The sequence below is a fragment of the Anthonomus grandis genome, chromosome 22 (genome assembly GCF_022605725.1).
Source record: "Anthonomus grandis grandis chromosome 22, icAntGran1.3, whole genome shotgun sequence".
NCBI classification, from domain to species: Eukaryota; Metazoa; Arthropoda; class Insecta; order Coleoptera; family Curculionidae; genus Anthonomus; species Anthonomus grandis.
Window position 1 is genome coordinate 26511828 of NC_065567.1, and position 21471 is coordinate 26533298.

The 21471-nt window shown below is 32.5% G+C and overlaps 1 protein-coding gene across 2 annotated transcripts in view; it reads left to right on the plus strand.

Moving 5' to 3' along the window:
* The window catches only part of LOC126749089 (Krueppel-like factor 9), a 136708-nt gene that overhangs the window by 46878 nt on the left and 68359 nt on the right, over nt 1-21471 (plus strand). The window lies entirely within an intron of this gene.

Sequence of the window (21471 nt, forward strand, 5' to 3'; positions counted from 1 at the left end):
TCATGCCATAATAAATAAAGAGAAATTGAGGTTATATTTTTCGAAACATTTTATTTATAATGAAAAAGAAGGTGAGAGGATGAGAATAGTATAGTCGGCTCGTTTTACCCTAACGCATAACGAATTATTTCGGAGTATAAGTGGACCGGTTAAACAATGATTTCCTTATCGCCGTATTATTCACTATTTATATTGAGTACTGGTTTGGACGACTGTAACTAGTGGTTTAAAAACATTTTTGGTTTTTAATGTAATATTGGCTATTATTTTAAAGGGTACTAATATTTTTTTAAAGGAAATTCTTTTTTATTCTTAAATAATTTGTTTTAATTATTATTACTATATTATTTATTAGTGTAACCTTATATTTAATAAGGTAAAAAAGAAATAGAGTTGGGTTAAAAAAGGATTATAAATTCTGGAAAATGTACAAAACCCAAATATAGTGCCGAAAAGGATTATGTACCTAAAAGGTACATAATCCCTGATAATTTGCCTGATTAGACAAATAAATACTTTGGTGGTCTATACTTAAATTCTATTCCTTTTGGTATTTTGAAGTGATATCATCAAGCTATTAATTAAATTTACTTTATGGTTTTTTAAATTATGGATTCGCAAGAAAACAAACATATTGCTAACTATCGGTTTCTATCTTCTGGCTATAGACTTTACAAGAGAGAGCATGCGTGGAATGCAATATAGACAGTTTATTGCATGTGTAAATATGAATACTGTATTGATTTTGTAAATTGTTTGTTTGAATGAAAATTGTAGTTTTTAATCTGACAAAACAAGTCGCGAATCGCGTAAAAACCGCACCAGTTAAATTGGATTTAATTCCGCCACTGAAAATTTCATGAGGGTTCACGTTTTTTTTTCTCTCTCTCTCTCTCTCTGCCCCCTCGATTTTCATGTTTTACCGGCGCAATTTGTGATAATGAAATTGCTTCGTTTCGTTGATGTTTTCAATAATGTCAATAATTCAATAATGAAAACTCCTAATAACGTTATAAAAGGTGAAATAAAATTCGTCTCCAATTTAAAAATGAACTACGGTCAGTTTAGATTTATTTAAAAATATTCCCCTTCGGCCCTTATATTTCCGCTAACACGGTCAATAACTGTTCCCATTGCTTTTACGAGCGATTCGGCTCTAAGTGCGAAAATAAAAAGTTATCGTAAAAATGGTAATTCGATTATTCGACTTGCCAAAGCACTCTCACGGTTGATAGGGTCATATTTTATACTTGGTCTGCCGTTGAATCCATAAAGGCGAAGCGAACTGGCGACCTCCTGTCTTTTTTTTTCTCCCTCATTTTTTCTACCCTATTAGCATAACGCATGACACACAGAATTCACAATATTTCCGAAGAGGGTATACTCGAAATAATTGAAGGGACCAGTCTTAGTTAGATAGCTAACGCACTAACTAAGAGATTTCCCCCCAACTTTTCAAGAGCCTAATAGTCACTTTTTATTCTATGAAAACTTTCTCACTATGGTGCCATGGACTCCTTACAAGCGGGACATTAAAAACTAATTAGATTGCTAATAAACTAATTAGATGTTTAGTGTACCACCTATCAAGAGTTTGTAAAATCTTCAAAAAGGAGCTGACAATTCAGCTGTTAATGTTGGACAGGGACGTTCTGAACTTTTAATGCAAAAATGGAATAATTTCGAAATTAATGGGTGAAAATGGTACAACATACTAATCAAATTTTAAATTATTTAGAAATGTATACTAAAACAACCTTTTCCATTGAAATTCAGACACATTAATCCCCAAGCAACACATCATATATTATTATCGTTAAATATAAGTTTATTCAACGATTTTTTAGTAAATTTTTCGTTTTGGTGTATTTATCAACCGTAGATGGTTAAGGTATATTTATTAAACTATAAAATATTGCACTGTTCTTTGGTGAGGCATTTATACAATTAAATTTCATTAACCCTTTACCGCATCATGTGCCATATATGACCCAAACTATAAAAATATTGTCTAAAATTAAGTTATATTCCTTTACTGCATACTGTATTATATTTGGAACGTACCCACTTACACAGCAAAATGTACACATCGATAGTATTGTTCAATTATACATTCAGTTATACGACAGTTATTTCGCGTATTTCACGCTAACAGCTGATTGATACGTTTTGTTTGCAAGTTTTTTGTTTCTTAAAATTATAATATTATCGAAAAAAAATTATTGGCATTACGGGTGAAGTGTAAGCTGTCTTATACGGTAAGTTATTTTTCATTTGATGGTAATTTAGGTTTATAATTTGGTTTTTGTATCATATTAATAGTTATTTATTCTAATTTTTTGGATAACTTTTGAGATTATGACTTTACTTTACTTTTTTTCTTTTCATTCTTTTAGCTTTGTTTGTGTGTGTTTTTTTTCACTATATTTTTCATTGTTTTGCAATTGTTTCTTGGTATTGGGCAAGTTTCCTATTGGAAATAAAGGCTTATTATTATTATTATTATTATTAAAATATACGTATATCAGACACTATTCTATTTACAAAAAGCAGAAAATTTCGGCATTTAAAAAAATTGACACAATCTAATAATGCTGTTTTTATACTTAATATGTATATACATATACAATTATATCAAATTTAAATAAACAGTGTTAATAAATTATATTTTGAATATATATTTGTTGCAAAAACATTGTTTTTCATCAACAAAACCCTTACCCCCCCACCCACCCCAAATTTGGGCCGAGTAAGATATTCTTTTAAAAAATCACCGTTTTTCGTCCATAATATCCAATCTAATAGCACTGTTTTTGTATTTATTAATATACATATATATAATTATATCAAAATTAAATAAACAAAGTAGGTTTTTATGCGTATTATTTTAGAAAACAATAATTTTTGAAAACAGTTTTTTACTGGTAAATTGTGTGGGGTGGGTGGGGGGGTAAGCATAGGGTTAATAAAAATAATTTTTTTTTGCAGAAAATAATTCCCTAAAAAAAAAGTGCTTTTTCTGTTTACAAATGAAATCAAATTTTGGCATTTAAAAAAATTGATAAGGGATTCACGTAGTTTCAAATATGTAATAAAATGACCCCGATATCACATATATGTATATGCCAATGTGTAGGATACGTTATACTTTTCATACACGTATATATCTTATAATAATGAAATATCATACAAAGAAAACCAGAACAAATTAGGAAATGCATTAGCGTGTATGAAATAACAATTATACCAAATAAGAAGATATACAAATAAAAAAAACTCAAGATTAGAAATTTGCTCAAAACTAAACAAGGATTTAAAAAATAAAATTAATTTTTAGAAAAATGCAGTTTTGTTTTTTTTTCATTAAATAATATTTACAATAAATCCCTTATGGACGCCATTGGTAATAATTGATTTTTTCTTTGTACGTCGAAAAATGCATAAAACACATCTGCAAATAAAAAAAAAATTATATTGGTAGTAAAGTTATTTAAAAGAAACCTTATTCTATTAAACGCATTTTATAAACGTCTTTAAATAGTAAATAATATACCATACTTAAACGTTTAATCTAATTTTATCAATAAAAATAATAATTGTATATTATTAATATATATAACATAAACATAATATTAAATTTCTCAACATATACCACGCGGATATTTTATTCAATATTTATCGTTAAATTGTTGTAAACCAAAGGTAAACGTTTATTTAACTATCGCGTGTTATTTCTTTTATTTAAAAATGTATATTTTTTGTAAATATACATTAATTGAAACAAAACTGAAAATTTTTGTTGAATAAAATTAATTAATCAATAAATTAAACGGTTACGATCGTTTTAAAATTTATAAATTCTTGTAATATTAAATTTTTTGTCGGTAAATGATATTAATAAATAAAAAGTTTCAAAATTGCAATATTTTAGTTAAAAGCGTGGTTTTTGTATTATTTTTGAATTCTTCCAATGTTTATTTAGAAAAAAAATATATATATTTATTTTTAATTTAATCGCTTTCAATATTTTTAAAATTAATTAAAAAACTTTTTTTTAATTATGAAATTAAAATATTTATTAACTAAAAATATTTTAAGTGAATTATGTGACAAAAACTACATTAGAGAAAATTCTTTTACATTCAAGAAGTTTACATTTTTTACGTATTTACTTAATGTTAACAGTGCTCTTTTAATGTATATTTTTTTTATATAATATTTTCAATAATTAATATTTTCTTAATTTTTTACTTTTAATGTATATAAAGTTTCCTTAATTCAATTTAAAAAAAACCTTCATAACATTATACAAGCATCCTAAAAAATACTACTAAAAAATAACAAAACAGGTTTAAAAATAAGTAAAAATGCTACCAAAAACAGACGTTTGAAGAAGTAAATTAAACGATAATAGAACAAAACAAAAGGTATTACAAAATATGAAAATGATATGTTAGAGCACAGATCAAAGGGTAAATTCATAAAGGCTATAATAGGCGCTAATTAGCAAAATTTAAATTTAAATTTAGCTTTGTATCGTAACTAAGTTACTTGAAAATTGATATTTCAATTTTAAAATATATGCGTACAATAATGATGCCAAATCTCATGAAACTCGAAAAAACCAGTGCTGTACCAGTTATTTTAAATTATCGATAATTGCTGTTAACTTTCTCACTTAATTTGATACATTTCCAGTTGTCAAGTGTGTTGTATATTCAACAAAATCTAACCAGGCAGTTTTGACAACTGTGGAAATAGTCTTTATTAAAATAGATCATAAACCAGTGAATCGAAGTTATTAAGGTCTAAAATTCATGACAAATTCCCAATCTAGTGATTATTGGTTATGGTGGACGATTGAGTTCTTCGTATATTCCAGGACGAACATTAGAATCTCAATAAATGAGAAAATAAAAACTAATTAGATAACAAATACACTAATTAGGAATTTAGTTCTTCATTCACCAAGAGCTGCAACCGTCCTATTTTTCCATTATAATTAAGTACGTCCAGTTGGACAATAACTCAATAGAAGTAGAAAAATAAAAACTAATTAGATATGAAAGACACTAATTAGATAATTATTCTTCCACTTATTTAGAGTCAGTAGGGCCTGAAATCAATGTTTAAATCACAATCAATTCTTTTGCAGTTTCTTCAATTTCGTTTGTTCCATACCAAATTTGATTAAACAATCCTCAGGAACAACCACTGAATTACTAATTAAATTCTATCCGGTTTTATCCAGTTTAGATGGAGCATGCGCATACATTAATATAACATTTTCCTTGTCGGATAATGTTATTTCGCAAAATTAATACCATAAAAGAAACCTTAAAATTTATACCCCTTACTCCCTAAGTAATTCTAGTTTCTAAGAGAAGCCATTTGAGGCGGGTTTGAAATAACCGTAACTATTATTACTTTGAAAACAGCCCCACGGTAACAATTCGCATTAAAACAATTATTAGGGAACGCGGAAAACAACCCGACTCTTATTATCTTGGAAAACTCATATTTGGTTGCACAGCCAAGGGCTTATTTATCGGTTTCATTTCGGAACGTGTGCTGTGGAACTCTAATTATGGACCGTTACAGGTAAATTACAATAGAAGTTTTATAAACTCACCAGTGAGAATCGAAGTTTTTATCTCTTCATGTGGAAATTGTTGATCAGGAGTTCTAACCTCAAATTACCCCTTGTGTCAAGATATCAGTCAAGTCAATACTATGCCATACGTCTTTTCTTCGTCACTCTTGTCACCTTTTTTTATGGCGAGTGATTAAACGTACGTCTGTTCACATTTAAGCTAAAAAGAAAATTGAACAATTAATAATAAAAGAATATATCATTTTATTCCATTTTATCACATAAATTTTCCTTGCCCTAGAGTGAGGTTTAAAAATTTTCAAAACTCACCAATGAAAAGTTTCCGTAATATTTCCATGATATTCTAATGGGAATTGCTGCTCAGTTTCAAGAGTCCTAACCTAAAATACACCGCATATTAATAACACTCACAAGAAATTACAAGAATAAACTATTCCCACACGAAACTGAACTTGTTATCGATTTGCTCGTTATTGCTGATCTAAGTGGTTTAAAGAAACAACCATTTCCCTTATTAAGATTGGATTTTGTTATCAAACTCACGGTTGAAATTTGCTGAGTTGTGAATTATTGACTGGTTTACAGGGTGTCTATCTTTTAATTTCTTTGGCCTTGGAAAGAGTTATTAAGACATATATAACCTTAAATTTTTTTTAGGTTATAGTAGTTCTTCGGGTTAATAAGCCTATTTTTATAGTGGTTGTGTCTCACATATAAATGTGAGATCCAGAATTCATGGAAGATCAGTATGAAATGTTGTCTCTCGTCTGTAATTGATCCAGTTACGTCCAGAAAATAGTTTTTCCAGAAGATTCGGAATGTTCTTACAAGGTGAAATGCGGTAGAAAATTAAAAAAGATACTTTTGACCTTCAATTCGGTATAAATGTCACTCAGAGATCCAGAATTTATGAACGATCGCTATGAAATATTTTCTCACGTCTGTAATTGGTTTAGTCAAGTCCAAAAACTAATTTTCTAGAAGATCCAGAATGTTGCTATAAGGTGAGATGCGGTAGAAAGTGAAAAAAGGCACTTTTGACCCCTAATTCGGTATAAATGTCACTCAGAGATCCAGAATTTATGGACGATCGCTATAAAATATTTTCTCACGTCTGTATTTGGTTTAGTCAAGTCTAAAAACTTAATTTTCCAGAAGATCCAGAATGTTGCTATAAGGTGAGATGCGGTAGAAAGTGAAAAAAGGCACTTTTGACCCCTAATTCGGTATAAATGTCACTCAGAGATCCAGAATTCATGGACGATCACTTTGAAATGTTGTCTTTCGTCTGTAATTGGTCCAGCCACGTTCAGAAAATAATTTTTCCAGAAGATCCAGAATGTTACTATAAGGTGAGATGCGGTAGAAAGTGAAAAAAGGTACTTTTGACCTTCAATTCGGTATAAATGTCACTCAGAGATCCAGAATTTATGGACGATCGCTTTGAAATGTTGTCTTTCGTCTGTAATTGGTCCAGCCACGTTTAGAAAATAATTTTTCCAAAAGATTTGGAATGTTCTTGGAAGGTGAGATGCGGTAGAAAATTAAAAAAGGCACTTTTGACCCTTAATTCGGTATAAATGTCACTCAGAGACTTAGAATTCATGAATGATCACTATCAAATGTTGTCTCTTATTTGTAATTGGTTTAGTTACGTCCAAAAAATAATTTTTCCAGAAAATCCAGAAGGTTTCTATAAGGTGAGATGCGGTAGAAAGTGAACAAAGGCACTTTTGACTCCCAAATTGTTATAAATGTCACTCAGAGATCCAGAATTTATGAATGATCGCTATGAAATGTTGTCTCTCATTTGTAATTGGTCCAGTTACGTCCAGAAAATAATTTTTCCAAAAGATTCGGAGCGTTCTTGGAAGGTGAGATGCGGTAGAAAGTGAAAAAATGCAATTTTGACCCATATTCGGTATAAATGCCACTCAGAGATCCAGAATTTATGGATGATCGCTGTGAAATGTTGTCTCTCGTCTGTAATTGGTCTAGTCACGTCCATAAAAAAATTTTTCCAGAAGATCCAGAACGTTGCTATAAAGTGAGATGCGGTAGAAAGTGAACAAAGGCACTTTTGACCCCCAAATTGTTATAAATGTCACTCAGAGATCCAGAATTTATGAATGATCGCTATGAAATGTTATCTCTCATTTGTAATTGGTCCAGTTACGTCCAGAAAATAATTTTTCCAAAAGATTCGGAGCGTTCTTGGAAGGTGAGATGCGGTAGAAAGTGAAAAAATGCACTTTTGACCCCCAAATTGGTATAAATGTCACTCACAGATCCAGAATTTATGGACGATCACTATGAAATATTTTCTCACGTCTGTAATTGGCTTAGTCACATCCAAAAATTAATTTTTCCAGAAGATCCAGAATGTTATTATAAGGTGAGATGCGGTAGAAAATAAAAAAAGGCTCTTTTGACCCCCAATTCGTTATAAATGTCAGTCAGAGATCCAGAATTCATGGACGATCAGTATGAAATGTTATCTCTTGTCTGTAATTGGTCCAGCCACGTTCAGAAAATAATTTTTTCAGAAGATCCAGAAGGTTGTTATAAGGTGAGATGCGGTAGAAAGTGAAAAAAGGCACTTTTGACTCCTAATTCGGTATAAATGCCACTCAGAGATCCAGACTTCATGGACGATCAGTATGAAATGTTATCTCTCGTCTGTAATAGATCCAGTTACGTCTAGAAAATAATTTTTCCAGAAGATTCGGAATGTTCTTAGAAGGTGAGATGCGGTAGAAAATAAAAAAAAGGCTCTTTTGACCCCCAATTCGTTATAAATGTCAGTCAGAGATCCAGAATTCATGGACGATCGCTATGAAATGTTGTCTCCCGTCTGTACTTGGTCTAGTCACGTCCAAAAAATAATTTTCCAGAAGATCCAGATTGTTACTATAAGGTGAGATAAAAGGACATAAAATGGCTGTGGTAATTAATTTTTGAATTGATTGGCAGTCCAGGTATATTTATTAAATTTATGTTAATAACTTACCATCATCAACTACAGTTTAGGATGCGTCTGCGCCTTAAAGTTTTATAAATTTTAATTATTTAAAATCTTCCTCAAAAATTGGACCCCTCCACTAAGTGAATCTAACCCCACCGAACGAACCCTGACTCTCTAAATTTAATTATTTTTGAATAAAAAATTAAGCCTTGGCCACCTTGTAAAGTATAAACACAATAACACATGTTGGCCTTGATGCTTAAGGAATTTTATCAGTTTTAAGGACATGTTGCCACTGCATTAAGAGTTAATAAATAATTATGTAACACTTACCAATTATTTGCACTAAATAATATTTTCCAATGAACGAGTTAGTGAGGACCAATTAAGAATGTTCACATATGACAGTTATGGATCTAAAAAGCCAATTTTGACATGTTTGTATTTCCACCAAAATTACTTTAGTAACAGCTAATAATTTCGTGAAGACTGCAAATATATTTAATTGAGTTAATTAAGTGCCTATCAAGGACCAAAGTATACCATGGAATCCCTCATGTCATATTGAAAATACTTACAGTGATCAATATAACGGAAGGTTCTATTAACCTTAAAATAGTTTGGACAAGTAATAAATTCAATTAAAAAAAACCTGAGATATCTTAACGTGATTTATTTATATTTATTTGTTTATCAGCAGTAACCAAACCTCAGAAATTGAATTAGCAGCCCTGCCTCGAGCGTCCGAAAACGTATCGACCCCCTTATTCTCCTTTCATTTCCCGTTTGTGCTGTGGTGTTCAAACAAAAATATCCCTCTTTCCCATTGGCGTTTTCACTCTGTCCTTTGGCTTTCTTTTATATAATAGCTTTCATTGGGGACTTTTTCCTAAATTTAATTAAACACCCAGACTGTACATACGTATAATACTATTGTTTTTTTTTCGTGAAAACCGTTCAATTTAATAACAAACGCTCAGATTAATTGACCCGATGTTAATGCGGATGCGGGGATTTTTTGCCGCTCGTTAACGCGTTTTTACCCTCATTGCTGTAAAAATAATTTCACTGACTGCCGGTTAATTTTAGTTCGGAAAAAAAACATTTTTTTGATAATACATTTACGTCCTTTTAAGACTTTTTAGGGTCGTAAAAAACACCTTCACAGAGATATTAGGGGCAAAGGTCCAGAGTGCGTCGCGTTTTAGTGTGACCATTAAATATTGAACCTTACCCCAATTTTCTGTTAATCCCTCCTGCCCCAAGCCTAACTGAACCGCAAAAAAGGTAACCAAAAGGCTTAATTTCAAATCTGCTTTTATGTGTACCTGGCCCCGCTTTCCACTGGAAATAGACTAAGCCGGTAAATAAAATAAATCTGACGGTATTTGGGTAAAACCTATTTTAAATCCGATTTGCTTGCCCTAATTTAGAAAACGCTGACTCTGTTTTCGTCTATTATAATAGAGCGAGGGTTTGCATTTTGTTTTTTTTTTTAATTATTTTATATATGAATTCTTTGGAAAATGAGTTTGAGGCTAAATATCTGTTTCTACGTTAAAAAATTAAGTAGCGGTTTTAGTTGGGGAATTTTCTCCGAGAATTTTCATTTAATTTTTTTGCGTAATAATTTGAATAAGAAAGGCCACTTCTTTCCTAATAACTTCATATATAAACATTTCTTGTATCTCAAAAACTTTTTGAGTTAGAGGCAAATTTTTCAACCAACATTCATTTTTTCCAGGCACATAAAATATCTCTAATTCCTGAACTAATTATTTATTCAAATTCATCAATAAAAAATTGAATTAATTAATTTAAAAAGAGAACATTAATCTTCCGTTCAATTTGGACTGTATTTAATAATTTGTGACTTAACATATTGACCTTCGCATGCAAGACCTACCTTAGCCAGACGTGTATAAATTTACATGCAGTAAACCGTTCCAAACTTGACTTATGCAATGACATCACTAGTACTTTCACTGTACAATGTCTGAGTATTTTTTATTTTTGTTGTAGCATAAATAAACTCCTTCTGATTATTAAAAAGTACAATTATAGATTAGGTAATAGTCCCTTAGAACATGTAAACTATATAAGACATCTAGGGGTCATAATTGACAACAAACTCATATTTGACAAACGTATTGATGAAGCTCTATCTTCCTTGGAATTTCCTGGTTTTATAATCAGGTTAACAAAATAATTTAAAAGATTGGACAATCTTATTAGCTTACTTTATGCAGCATATCATGTGCTTCACAATTTATGGAAAAAAAATATGCAAGCTGGATATAATAGAGCAAGAAGTGCACTTTTATATCGAGCTTGCTCATGGTTCAATATATTCCTTTCGTTAGGTGCGTGAATTTAAACAATTGAAACTAATTAATTTACACACTAAGAAAACACGATCACCCAAGACTACTAAAAATATGAATTTACACTTTATTTATTTGTCTCAATTCAAAAATCACACCAATATGCCGAGCTGAACTGTCAACTGGCCTCCTAGCAACGGCGCGACTCTTTATATACTCGGCAGAACACTGTTCCGGAAGGTCTTGGCTAACCTTCAAGACGTCTTGCAATGTGCCACTTATGTTTTTTTTTTTATGGTGAACACAAGCACAAGAGGAAAGTCCTATGTCACTCTTGGAGTGGTGCTTGCGCAAAGATATTTGTGGGCATTTATCTTGAATCGCTGCAGGTTGTATGCGTCGGGAAATATGTGAGGTGGAAGCCCGTTCCACAAACAAGATGTTCTCCAGATGAATGAATCCCAAAGGTCCTTAAGGTTGGGTTAAGTTCATATGTCAATGGTGTTTTTTGCAGCGTTGTCAACTCAGTGGATTTTAAAGAAAATTTTAAGATGAATTTGAGGAATGTCTTTATGTTGATGCATTTTCGATTTTATGTAATATCTCTGTTGATTTCATGAATTCCTTCTGAACAAAAATAGAACGATTAATCATCAGTGTTTTTAATTCTTGTAATATTTATTTAAGATCGTAAAATGGATAGTACTGGTATCTTGTGGACAATAAGTAATATTAGAAATATTTAATACAAAATTCTATGTATGCTTAAGAATGTCATAATCCATTTATTTCGTTTTACTCTTTTATTTATAAAAGCAAGAAATGCAAATCCCTCTCATAGTCATTGTACAATAATTATTCCTCCTATTATGTCACGGACGCTAAATTAGTAAATAACGGTTGCCTCAATGAAAAACAAACCCCCAAAAATTGCAGTTGTCTTTACTAAGAAAAAAATTGTTACTCCTAATTTTTGGTTTCTTTTAAATAATAAGATCTATAGTATAAATAGTCCTCGTCCAATATGAATATACAGGCAAATAAAAAAATTCATTAGCTTGAAGAATCTGTATTAATCTTATATCATTAATTAATTAATTTTATAAAACAAGCGACAATAATCGACGAATTTACTTACACATTTCACAAAGAAAACACGATCACTCAAAAATATTAAAAATATTTATTTACACTGCATTTATTTGTTTCGATTTAAATCTCGCGCCAATATTACGAACTGAACTGTCAACTGGCCTCCTAGCGGTGACGCGGCTCTATATATACTCGGCAGGACGCTGTTCCGGAAGATTCCCGCTAACTTTCGAGACTTCATGTGATGTGTCACTTGTGTTATTCCAAAATGACGTAAAACCAGCTGGGTTCTGGAATTTTACAATATTTTACACAGCAATAATGATAATGACCGAATTATATTACAAAAAAATATAAAAGATATTCGAATAAAAAGGTTTTTAAAACGTTCTTGGGTGTTATTATGGATACTCTACTGTTTGGCTTGCTCCTTCCCTTATTTCTGATCGAATTCTATTACTACCCGGTGTTTTCGTAATCTAGGTGATGAGAAGAAGTCGATGGTACAGTTAGTTTGAATTCGAAAAAATTTAATTTTTGGTGAAAAAATTCAATACGGGGAGGTATACCCGAAAAATGAAAAAACCCAAACTTTGGAGGTCGATATCTCGGCTTCTATGGGCACTATCTGGAAAATTCCAACGATTCTGTTTTAGTTTCGTCCTTCTGAATTCAATGAGACCATCCACAAGATCGTAGGTATAATATTAGCTGAGATCTCGCCTTTTTAGAGCCCATTTTTGGGCTCAAAAACGAGATCAGAAAATGACATTTTCCGAAGTGCTCTCACTTCTTTATTTCTGATCGTATCCTCTTATAACCCGGTGTTTTCGTAATCTAGGTGATGAGAACAAGTCAATGGTATAGTTAGTTCAAATTCGAAAAAATTCGATACCGGGAGGCATACCCAAAAAATGAAAAATCCTTAACTTTGGAAGACAATATCTCGGATTGATGATTTACACACTTCACCAAGAAAACACGATCATTCAAAACTATTTAAAATATTTATTTACACTGCATTTATTTGTTTCGATTTAAATCTCGCGCCAATATTACGAACTGAACTGTCAACTGTCCTCCTAGCGGCGACGCGGCTCTTTATATACTCGGCAGAACACTGTTCGGGAAGATCTTGGCGAATGGCGATTTATCGAAGTTTACAATATTTTATACAGCAAAAATGATATTGACCTGTTTAATGGCAACATTTAAAAACAGACATTTCTCCAATGACCTTATAACACTTCATTAAATTTTCTTTTGCATTAGTATACTCTGGTGAGCTCTCGGTTGCTACAAAATCATTTCAATTTTTATAGACTCTTTAGCTTTTATACGCTGGTAACTGAGCAACCTAATATTTTTTAAAGTTTATCTGCTTTGTATAATTACTTCTTGATCTGTTAAGCACAAGCTGTCTTTTTATTAGCAATTCACTGTTAGACAATGTTTGGTAAATAAATAAATAAAATATTGGCACACTGCGCGACATCTCTGGAGACGCGTTGAAAGTTCGAATCTAGCCGCTAGGAGGTCAGTTGACAGTTCAGTTTGTAATATTGGCGCGACTTTTAAATCGAAACCAATAAATACAGTGTAAATAATTATTTCTAATAGTCTTGAGTGATTGTACTGATTAGTGTGTACGTGTAAAATAAATCAGTTGACATTTTTGTGCATCGAGTATTTTAATTCATACCTTAACGAACATCATGTTTAATCAAAAGTTTTCTCATCTATAGGGTTTATGGCTCACAAAGCTGCCAAAAGCCCTATGACAACAAAATGCATGCTACATGTTTTATGACGGCCGAAGGGATTAAACGGCATGATTAATCTACCTTCGGAGACAATATAGAAACAACAAACAGCCTCGGTCGGCATTTTCCATATTTCAAATTAAAATTATTGTAAAAGCACTCGCGGGCTTTATGAACAGAAAAAAAAAAGCTTCAGCCCTGGCACGGACCTCGGGGATGAAATAAAATATCGGCAGAACGCCAGCCCCTATTAAAATTGATTGATTTGTAGTGGGTATTTACGCTGCTTCATTTTTATTAGCCCTCGCTTCGTGCGAAGGGTGGACTTTTTTTTTATTTTTTGAAAATCTAATGGGGTGCTTTATTTGGGTGAATGAATTTAAACGGGGGAGGTGTTTTTGATAAACATTTACCTGGTGAACTTTTACATTTATACAGGTGCTTCATATATGCGTTCTTGCATAAAAGAGTCAGATTTTTAGTACAATCATGGTGCTCTTTTTTCCACGAATGCTTTGATTGAATCAAATTTTCTATAACATTAGCTTTGTTCTTAAAATTACTAATTGAAAAATTCTTCCAGGCAGTTTTTACGACTGCCTGGAATAAAACTTGAATTTCTTGTCAGAAATCGAAAGAGAATTCAACTGCCTGGACGAAATGAGCCATGCTACTCCAAATCCATCCTCGGGAAAAAAAAAATTGAAGAAAATTGTCTTCCGATAACTGATCTGACTTTAATTTGAAATGTAACTGCCCAATTTCCAGACAGTTAGTTCAAAAAAATGAGCTTGTAATGGGAACCTTTATTGCCTAGAAACAATACATTTTTTAACTCATTGAACTAGGAAAAAAATGGAAAAGTTATTTCTTTGAAATGTGTGCCTGGAAACTCTGACTGTAACTCGATATTAGTTGCTGAATTTCCAGATAATTAAAAAATTACTTCGATTAAGGCTTCGAATATTTCGAGTTTTGCCTTGAATAATTAAATCAATCAAAGCATACAGCTGTGTATAATTAAACATTTTCGTGCAGCCTTAGAAGTAAAAGACAATAAAGTGAAGCATTGTGAGAGTTGACAAAAGAAAGCATCAAAAACATAAACAGCACATTTTCCCCGTAAGAAAGCAGAAAAGCATCAGCGGTTTTTGGAGTATTTGCTTTGAAAGTCTAAGGGTCACAATGGGCTGGCTCGCCTGGAAACTCCCCGTTCGATGTTTGTTTGTTTGTTTCAAAGTTATTACTATGCCTTAGAGAAGGGAGTGGAGAATTAATTGTATTTATTCAAGAATATAATTGTTTCCTCTTGAGTCACCCCTACCGTTGTTAAAAAAAATATTTTTTACAGTTGATTACATTTGAATAACCACCCGCGGGACTTTTAATTGAACTTCTTTGAAAACTTTCCGTGTCTTATTTCGATAGTTTTCGTGTGTTACTGGACAGTAAATTGACATTTGAACCTCATTATGTACTTTCGTGAATTGACCGTTTTTGTTTTAAGATGCTTTACTTCAGTTGCTTGTTCTAGGATTGAGTATGCTGTGGCGTTAACTTTACAGTGTTACTATTTTGCCAAGAGTTTGCAGACGGTAGCTCAGAATTATTGGAGGCTTGGGATTGTTCGAAGGTTCACTTATGACTGCCTATTAAAGAATCTAAACTTGATTATAACTATTAAATAAGAGGGCGCCACTTTTTTTTTGTAAATGAAAGAAAACTAAGAAAAAAGATTTGGTATATGGGTTTCAATTAACAATTAAATGACCCTGGATAAAGTAGATTTAAAGAGGCAAAAAAAAAATCTCAACAATACAACGAAATTATATTTACATCAAAGACATGTACACACCTCACTTTCCAATCTGTCAAACGTTAACAATCTATTATGAACCAAAACATGAACAATGTTGATATGATCAAATCACATAAGTTTGTCAAAAGCAACAATCAAATTATGATTAAGCTACTAGGCAGATTTCAGCACTTGAAAAATAAATTGCAATTATTAAAGTTTCCAATAAATATTTGTATTACGCAGGGGAAGGTTCATGACCTTTTTACCTAAGGCATATTAGCCTTAACCATGTTATATCTACTTAATTACCGAAAAGGGTACTGAAAAATACTGAACAAAAAATAACTAATATTATAGATAAGAAATTGACATATTAAATTATGACATTAATTAAATATTTGTAAGGTTAAATTGAAATAAAAGATATATTAATAAAAATTTAAATAAATGAGACAAATCTATGGTTAGTAATATTTAAATAAATGAAATAAACTGGCCTGTATATCCCTCCAAGAAATGAACGGCTCGACTTCAAAACCAAGGCTGTGAATGTATGCCATTTGTAGCTTAGCTATCTGGACTGGGAATATCTAGTACTAGCTCTAGTTCTGGCTCCAACTCCACCGCTTTCAGCAATTTCCCGGGGAAATCAAAAGCCTGCAGCCATCAACAATTGAAAAAAAAAGAGGAAAACGGAAAAGTAAAACCCTAAAACAACGGTTGCCATTGTATTCACTGTCGATAAAAATGAATGGCGTTCAAAATGTGACACACTCACCTTGCTAAGTTTCATTATCCATCCATCAAAATCTCGGGCATCCTGCACCAGAATTATGAAATAAACAGTTCCCTAAAGGAACAAGATTAAGGACTATAAATTATAAACCATATTGGCCACTTCCTGCTTCACAAATTTCGGAAATAAAAAACTGGCCTTTTACGTGCGCTTCTACCTGCGACACGGGAACAAGTCCTCGAAAAATGGATGCAGTACCGACTAAAGAGAGTTACAGTAGTAATGTGTCATTGACATTGTGAATTTAAAGAAATATCGATAAAAGAAGTTGACTATATTATTAATATAATTATTGAAATTAATGAAATATCAATGGAGCGTTAGTTAACATAAGAAATAGAAAAATAAAACGCTACAATGCATCGTAACACTTTTTTAACCATGTAAAAGTAATTGAAGCCATACAAAAACCATTTCTTCATTCCCTAGCTACCATTGTCCATTCAATATCAACAGCAAGGCTCCGTTTGTCTTTCCATCATGCTAATTACTGACTCTTTTCTCCAATCACATTAAACACACAACTTAATCTTGACTCTACTGATAACTCTACGTGTACTAATTTTATTATATCTTGTAAATTGAATTTAAAATATATAAGTGTACTAAGAAATTAGTAAAAAGATAAAATACTAAGAAAGTTTTTTTACTGCGCAGGAATCGACGCATCTTCATTAGGGTTGACGGATGTTTCAAACATTCCACGTCTGCGCATTCAATAACGTGCAAAAAACCTCGCGCTACTTTTAAAGCAAATAAAGAAACTAAAGCGAATACGTGATAAAAACCACACGACCCCCTCGGATTCAGGATTCGTACGTGTAGGTACGTCCATTTAATAAAACATTCATAGCTGTCCGGCTGTTAAACAAGAATTCAGCAATAACTGGCCTAATTTCTCTCCTGCTTCCGACACGTATGAAAGAACCGTTTGCTTTATAAGCAGCGGATGGCTTTCCTGCAGGGCAACGCCTTCAAATTGCTGCACGTGCACATTTTTAAGTGTTAGTGACGTCTTTGCTTTAGTGTTTATTTGTTTTAACTGTCATACGCATGTGTGAACTTTGACAGTAACATTCTGGATCTTTCCGAATGGGATGGAGATTTAGAAATTATTATTTTTTTACTGGACTTGACGGATGTTTTTTCATTAGCAATTTATTGTTTAACAATGTTTGGTAAACAAATAAATAAAATATTGGCAACGTCGTTATAACCACCTGTTCTTCGTCATTCCGGAGCATACTGCGCGACATCTCTGGAGACGCGTTGAAAGTTAGCGAATGTTGGCATCGCCGCTAGGAGGTCAGTTGACACTTCGTTTATTAATATTGGCGCGACTTTTAAATCGAAACTAATAAATATGGTGTAAATAATTATTTCTAGTAGTCTTGAGTGCCAGTGTTTAGTGTGTACGTGTAAAATAAATCAGTTGACATTTTTGTGTATCAAGTATTTTAATTCATACCTTAAAAAACGTCATATTTAATCAAAAGTTTTCTCATCTACAGGGTTTATGGCTCACAAAGCTGTCAAAAGCCCTATGATAACAAATACGAAAATAATGATTTTTCTATAATTTTAATGAAAAGTTTTAAGATCAAAGCTCAGCCGCAGAGGGACCACACCGCCCAGTTTAGCATTTCCGCAGAAACTCAAACCGCGACGCTTTGAAGTTCGAGGAAATATGGCGGCCACTTGCTTTAATTGCTTGAAAGCCCCCCTTTAAAATTCCACCTGCTTTTTGCAAAAGAAAGAACGGCTTGAAGGGCACTTTTATTGGTTTTACCGAGAAAAATATTTCGGTCAGATATGTGCAGCGTATATTTAATTTTATTTCTGCATAAGAGTGTCTCTCATAACCTCAAACTAAAAACATGGGGTGTTATTTGTTTTATAACTGCTCGAACTTGTCACGTGATGAGCTACCTTGAATAAGAAACATAAAAGTCATTAATTGCTTTGCATTCAGCATGAGTCAATTGAATTTTGGTAATAAACAGGCGCAGTCGGTAGGATAGTTCGGGGTTCGGCCGGTTATAAGTGCATCGAGTAACGAATACAGACAAATATTCGTTGATTTAGTTTAAATATCTCAAGCATTAATGATAATCAAGATAATGATACTTTGCTATATTTACCTATGTATACTGTAGCCAACAGAAACAATAACAAGTTCAGAAAGAGTTAAATTCTTTACTCTATCATTTTTACAGGACAGGTTGGAACAAATGTAGTCAATATTTGTATGTAGTTTAAATATGCTCTATAGCTATAGAGAAATTATAGGGCAAGTCAAGAAACTTGACGATGGTGAAGTCCACTGGCTTTGAAAGTATTATGGTAGAACACTTAGATTCATATCCTGAGGGCACAATGTCTATAAATTATTACAAAACTCACTACGAAGCTTTGAAAGATATATTGCAAAACCTCTTCCTGAAGCACAGTGGGCGAATGATGAAGATTGTGTTCAAGTTATTTGTCTAAATATTTCATGAGCACTTTGAGTGTCTCAACAACCAGCTCAAAGCATAGATACACCAAATAAAAGAGATAGGTAACACAATTTATAACCTATAAAACCGACTTTTCGACATTCTACCGCATCTCAGGTCCCAGTAACATTCCGGATATTCTGGAAATGTTACTTTTCTGATGTATTTAGACCGAATACAGACGGAAGGCATAATTTCATAGCGATCGTCAATAATTTCTGGAGGTATGACGGAGATTAATGCAGATTTAGTGGTCAAAGTTCTACTTTTCGACTTTCTACCGCATCTCAGGTTCTAGTAACATTCTGGATATTCTGGAAATTTTACTTTTATGACGTATTTAAGCCAAATATAGACGGAAGGTATCATTTCATAGCGATCGTCAATGATTTCTGGAGGTATGACGGAGATTAATGCAGATCTAGTGGTCAAAAACCGACTTTTCGGCTTTCTACCGCATCTCAGGTTCTAGTAACATTCTGGATATTCTGGAAATTTTACTTTTATGACGTATTTAAGCCAAATATAGACGGAAGGTATCATTTCATAGCGATCGTCAATGATTTCTGGAGGTATGACGGAGATTAATGCAGATCTAGTGGTCAAAAACCGACTTTTCGGCTTTCTACCGCATCTCAGGTTCCAGTAACATTCTGGCTATTCTAGAAATATTACTCTTCTAACGTATTTAGACCGAATACAGACGGAAAGCATAATTTCATAGCGATCGTCAATGATTTCTGGAGGTTTGACGGAGATTAATGCAGATTTAATGGTCAAAAACCGACTTTTCGACTTTCTACCGCATCTCAGGTTCTAATAACATTCTGGATCTTCTGGAAATGTTACTTTTCTGATGTATTTAGACCGAATGCAGACGGACGGCATAATTTCATAGCGATCGTCAATAATTTCTGGAGGCATGACGGAGATTAATGCAGATTTAGTGGTCAAAAACCGACTTTTCCACTTTCTACCGCATCTCAGGTTCCAGTAACATTCTGGATCTTTTGGAAATGTTACTTTTCTGACGTATTTGGACCGAATACAGATGGAAGGCATAATTTCATAGCGATCGTCAATAATTTCTGGAGGTATGACGGAGATTAATGCAGATTTAGTGGTCAAAAACCGACTTTTCGACATTCTACCGCATCTCAGGTCCCAGTAACATTCCGGATATTCTGGAAATGTTACTTTTCTGATGTATTTAGACCAAATGCAGATTGAAGGCATAATTTCATAGCGATCGTCAATGATTTCTGGAGGTATGACGGAGATTAATGCAGATTTAGTGGTCAAAATTCTACTTTTCGATATTCTACCGCATCTCAGGTTCCAGTAACATTCTGGATCTTCTGGAAAGGTTACTTTTCTGACGTATTTAAGCCAAATATAGACGGAAGGCATAATTTCATAGCGATCGTCAATGATTTCTGGAGGTATGACGGAGATTAATTCAGATTTAGTGGTCAAAGTTCTACTTTTCGACTTTCTACCGCATCTCAGGTTTCTGTAATATTTTGGATATTCTGGAAATGTTACTTTTTTGATGTATCTAGACCGAATGCAGACGGAAAGCATAATTTCATAGCGATCGTCAATGATTTCTGGAGGTATGACGGAGATTAATGCAGATTTAATGGTCAAAAACCGACTTTTCGACTTTCTACCGCATCTCAGGTTCTAGCAACATTCTGGATCTTCTAGAAATATTACTCTTCTAACGTATTTAGACCGAATACAGACGGAAAGCATAATTTCATAGCGATCGTCAATGATTTCTGGAGGTATGACGGAGATTAATGCAGATTTAATGGTCAAAAACCGACTTTTCGACTTTCTACCGCATCTCAGGTTTTAATAACATTCTGGATATTCTGGAAATGTTAATTTTCTGACGTATTTAGACCGAATACAGACGGAAGGCATAATTTCATAGCGATTGTTAATGATTTAATTCTAATTTAATTGATATGACATAAATTAAATGTTTGACACTATGAGTGCAATTAAGGATATTAAAAATATCAAAATTAACTACTTTTTTTATGCTATAAAAAAGCCTTTTTGCCACTTTCTACTTATAGCAGAGGAAAGCTTAAAGTTTCTTTTGTTGGTATAGCGCATTTATTAAGAAATTTAAGCCATTTTAAGCAACTTTTTAATTAAATTAAAATGTCAGTCCCTGCGTTATTGTTTGAACTTCACTTTGGGCCCGGAAACTTTCGTAGGCAACTTTTGAACTTTTAACATGAGATTTTACACTGAGTACAAGAAATATGGGTGTAGATTGTAGATTTATTGTTCAAGTGTAAACTGTGTGTAGTAGCAGTTTTATGTTGTTTGTCTGTATTTTTGAAAAACACACAATTTGGACACGTGGCCATAATTAGGAAAACTTAACCTCACAAAACCAGTGTGGCCAACTATGAAATTTCAGGATTCTCAAAAGTTAACCTTGAAAATCTCCCGATTTCACCAAAGATTAAGTCATTCAAGGGAAGGCTATTTAAACGAATCAGAAGTTTAAACTTACAGGATTAATAAGAAGAAGTAGTTTTAAAGCAATTAACTCTAGGATAACAATGACACTATATTTTAATGGTAACTGTTCT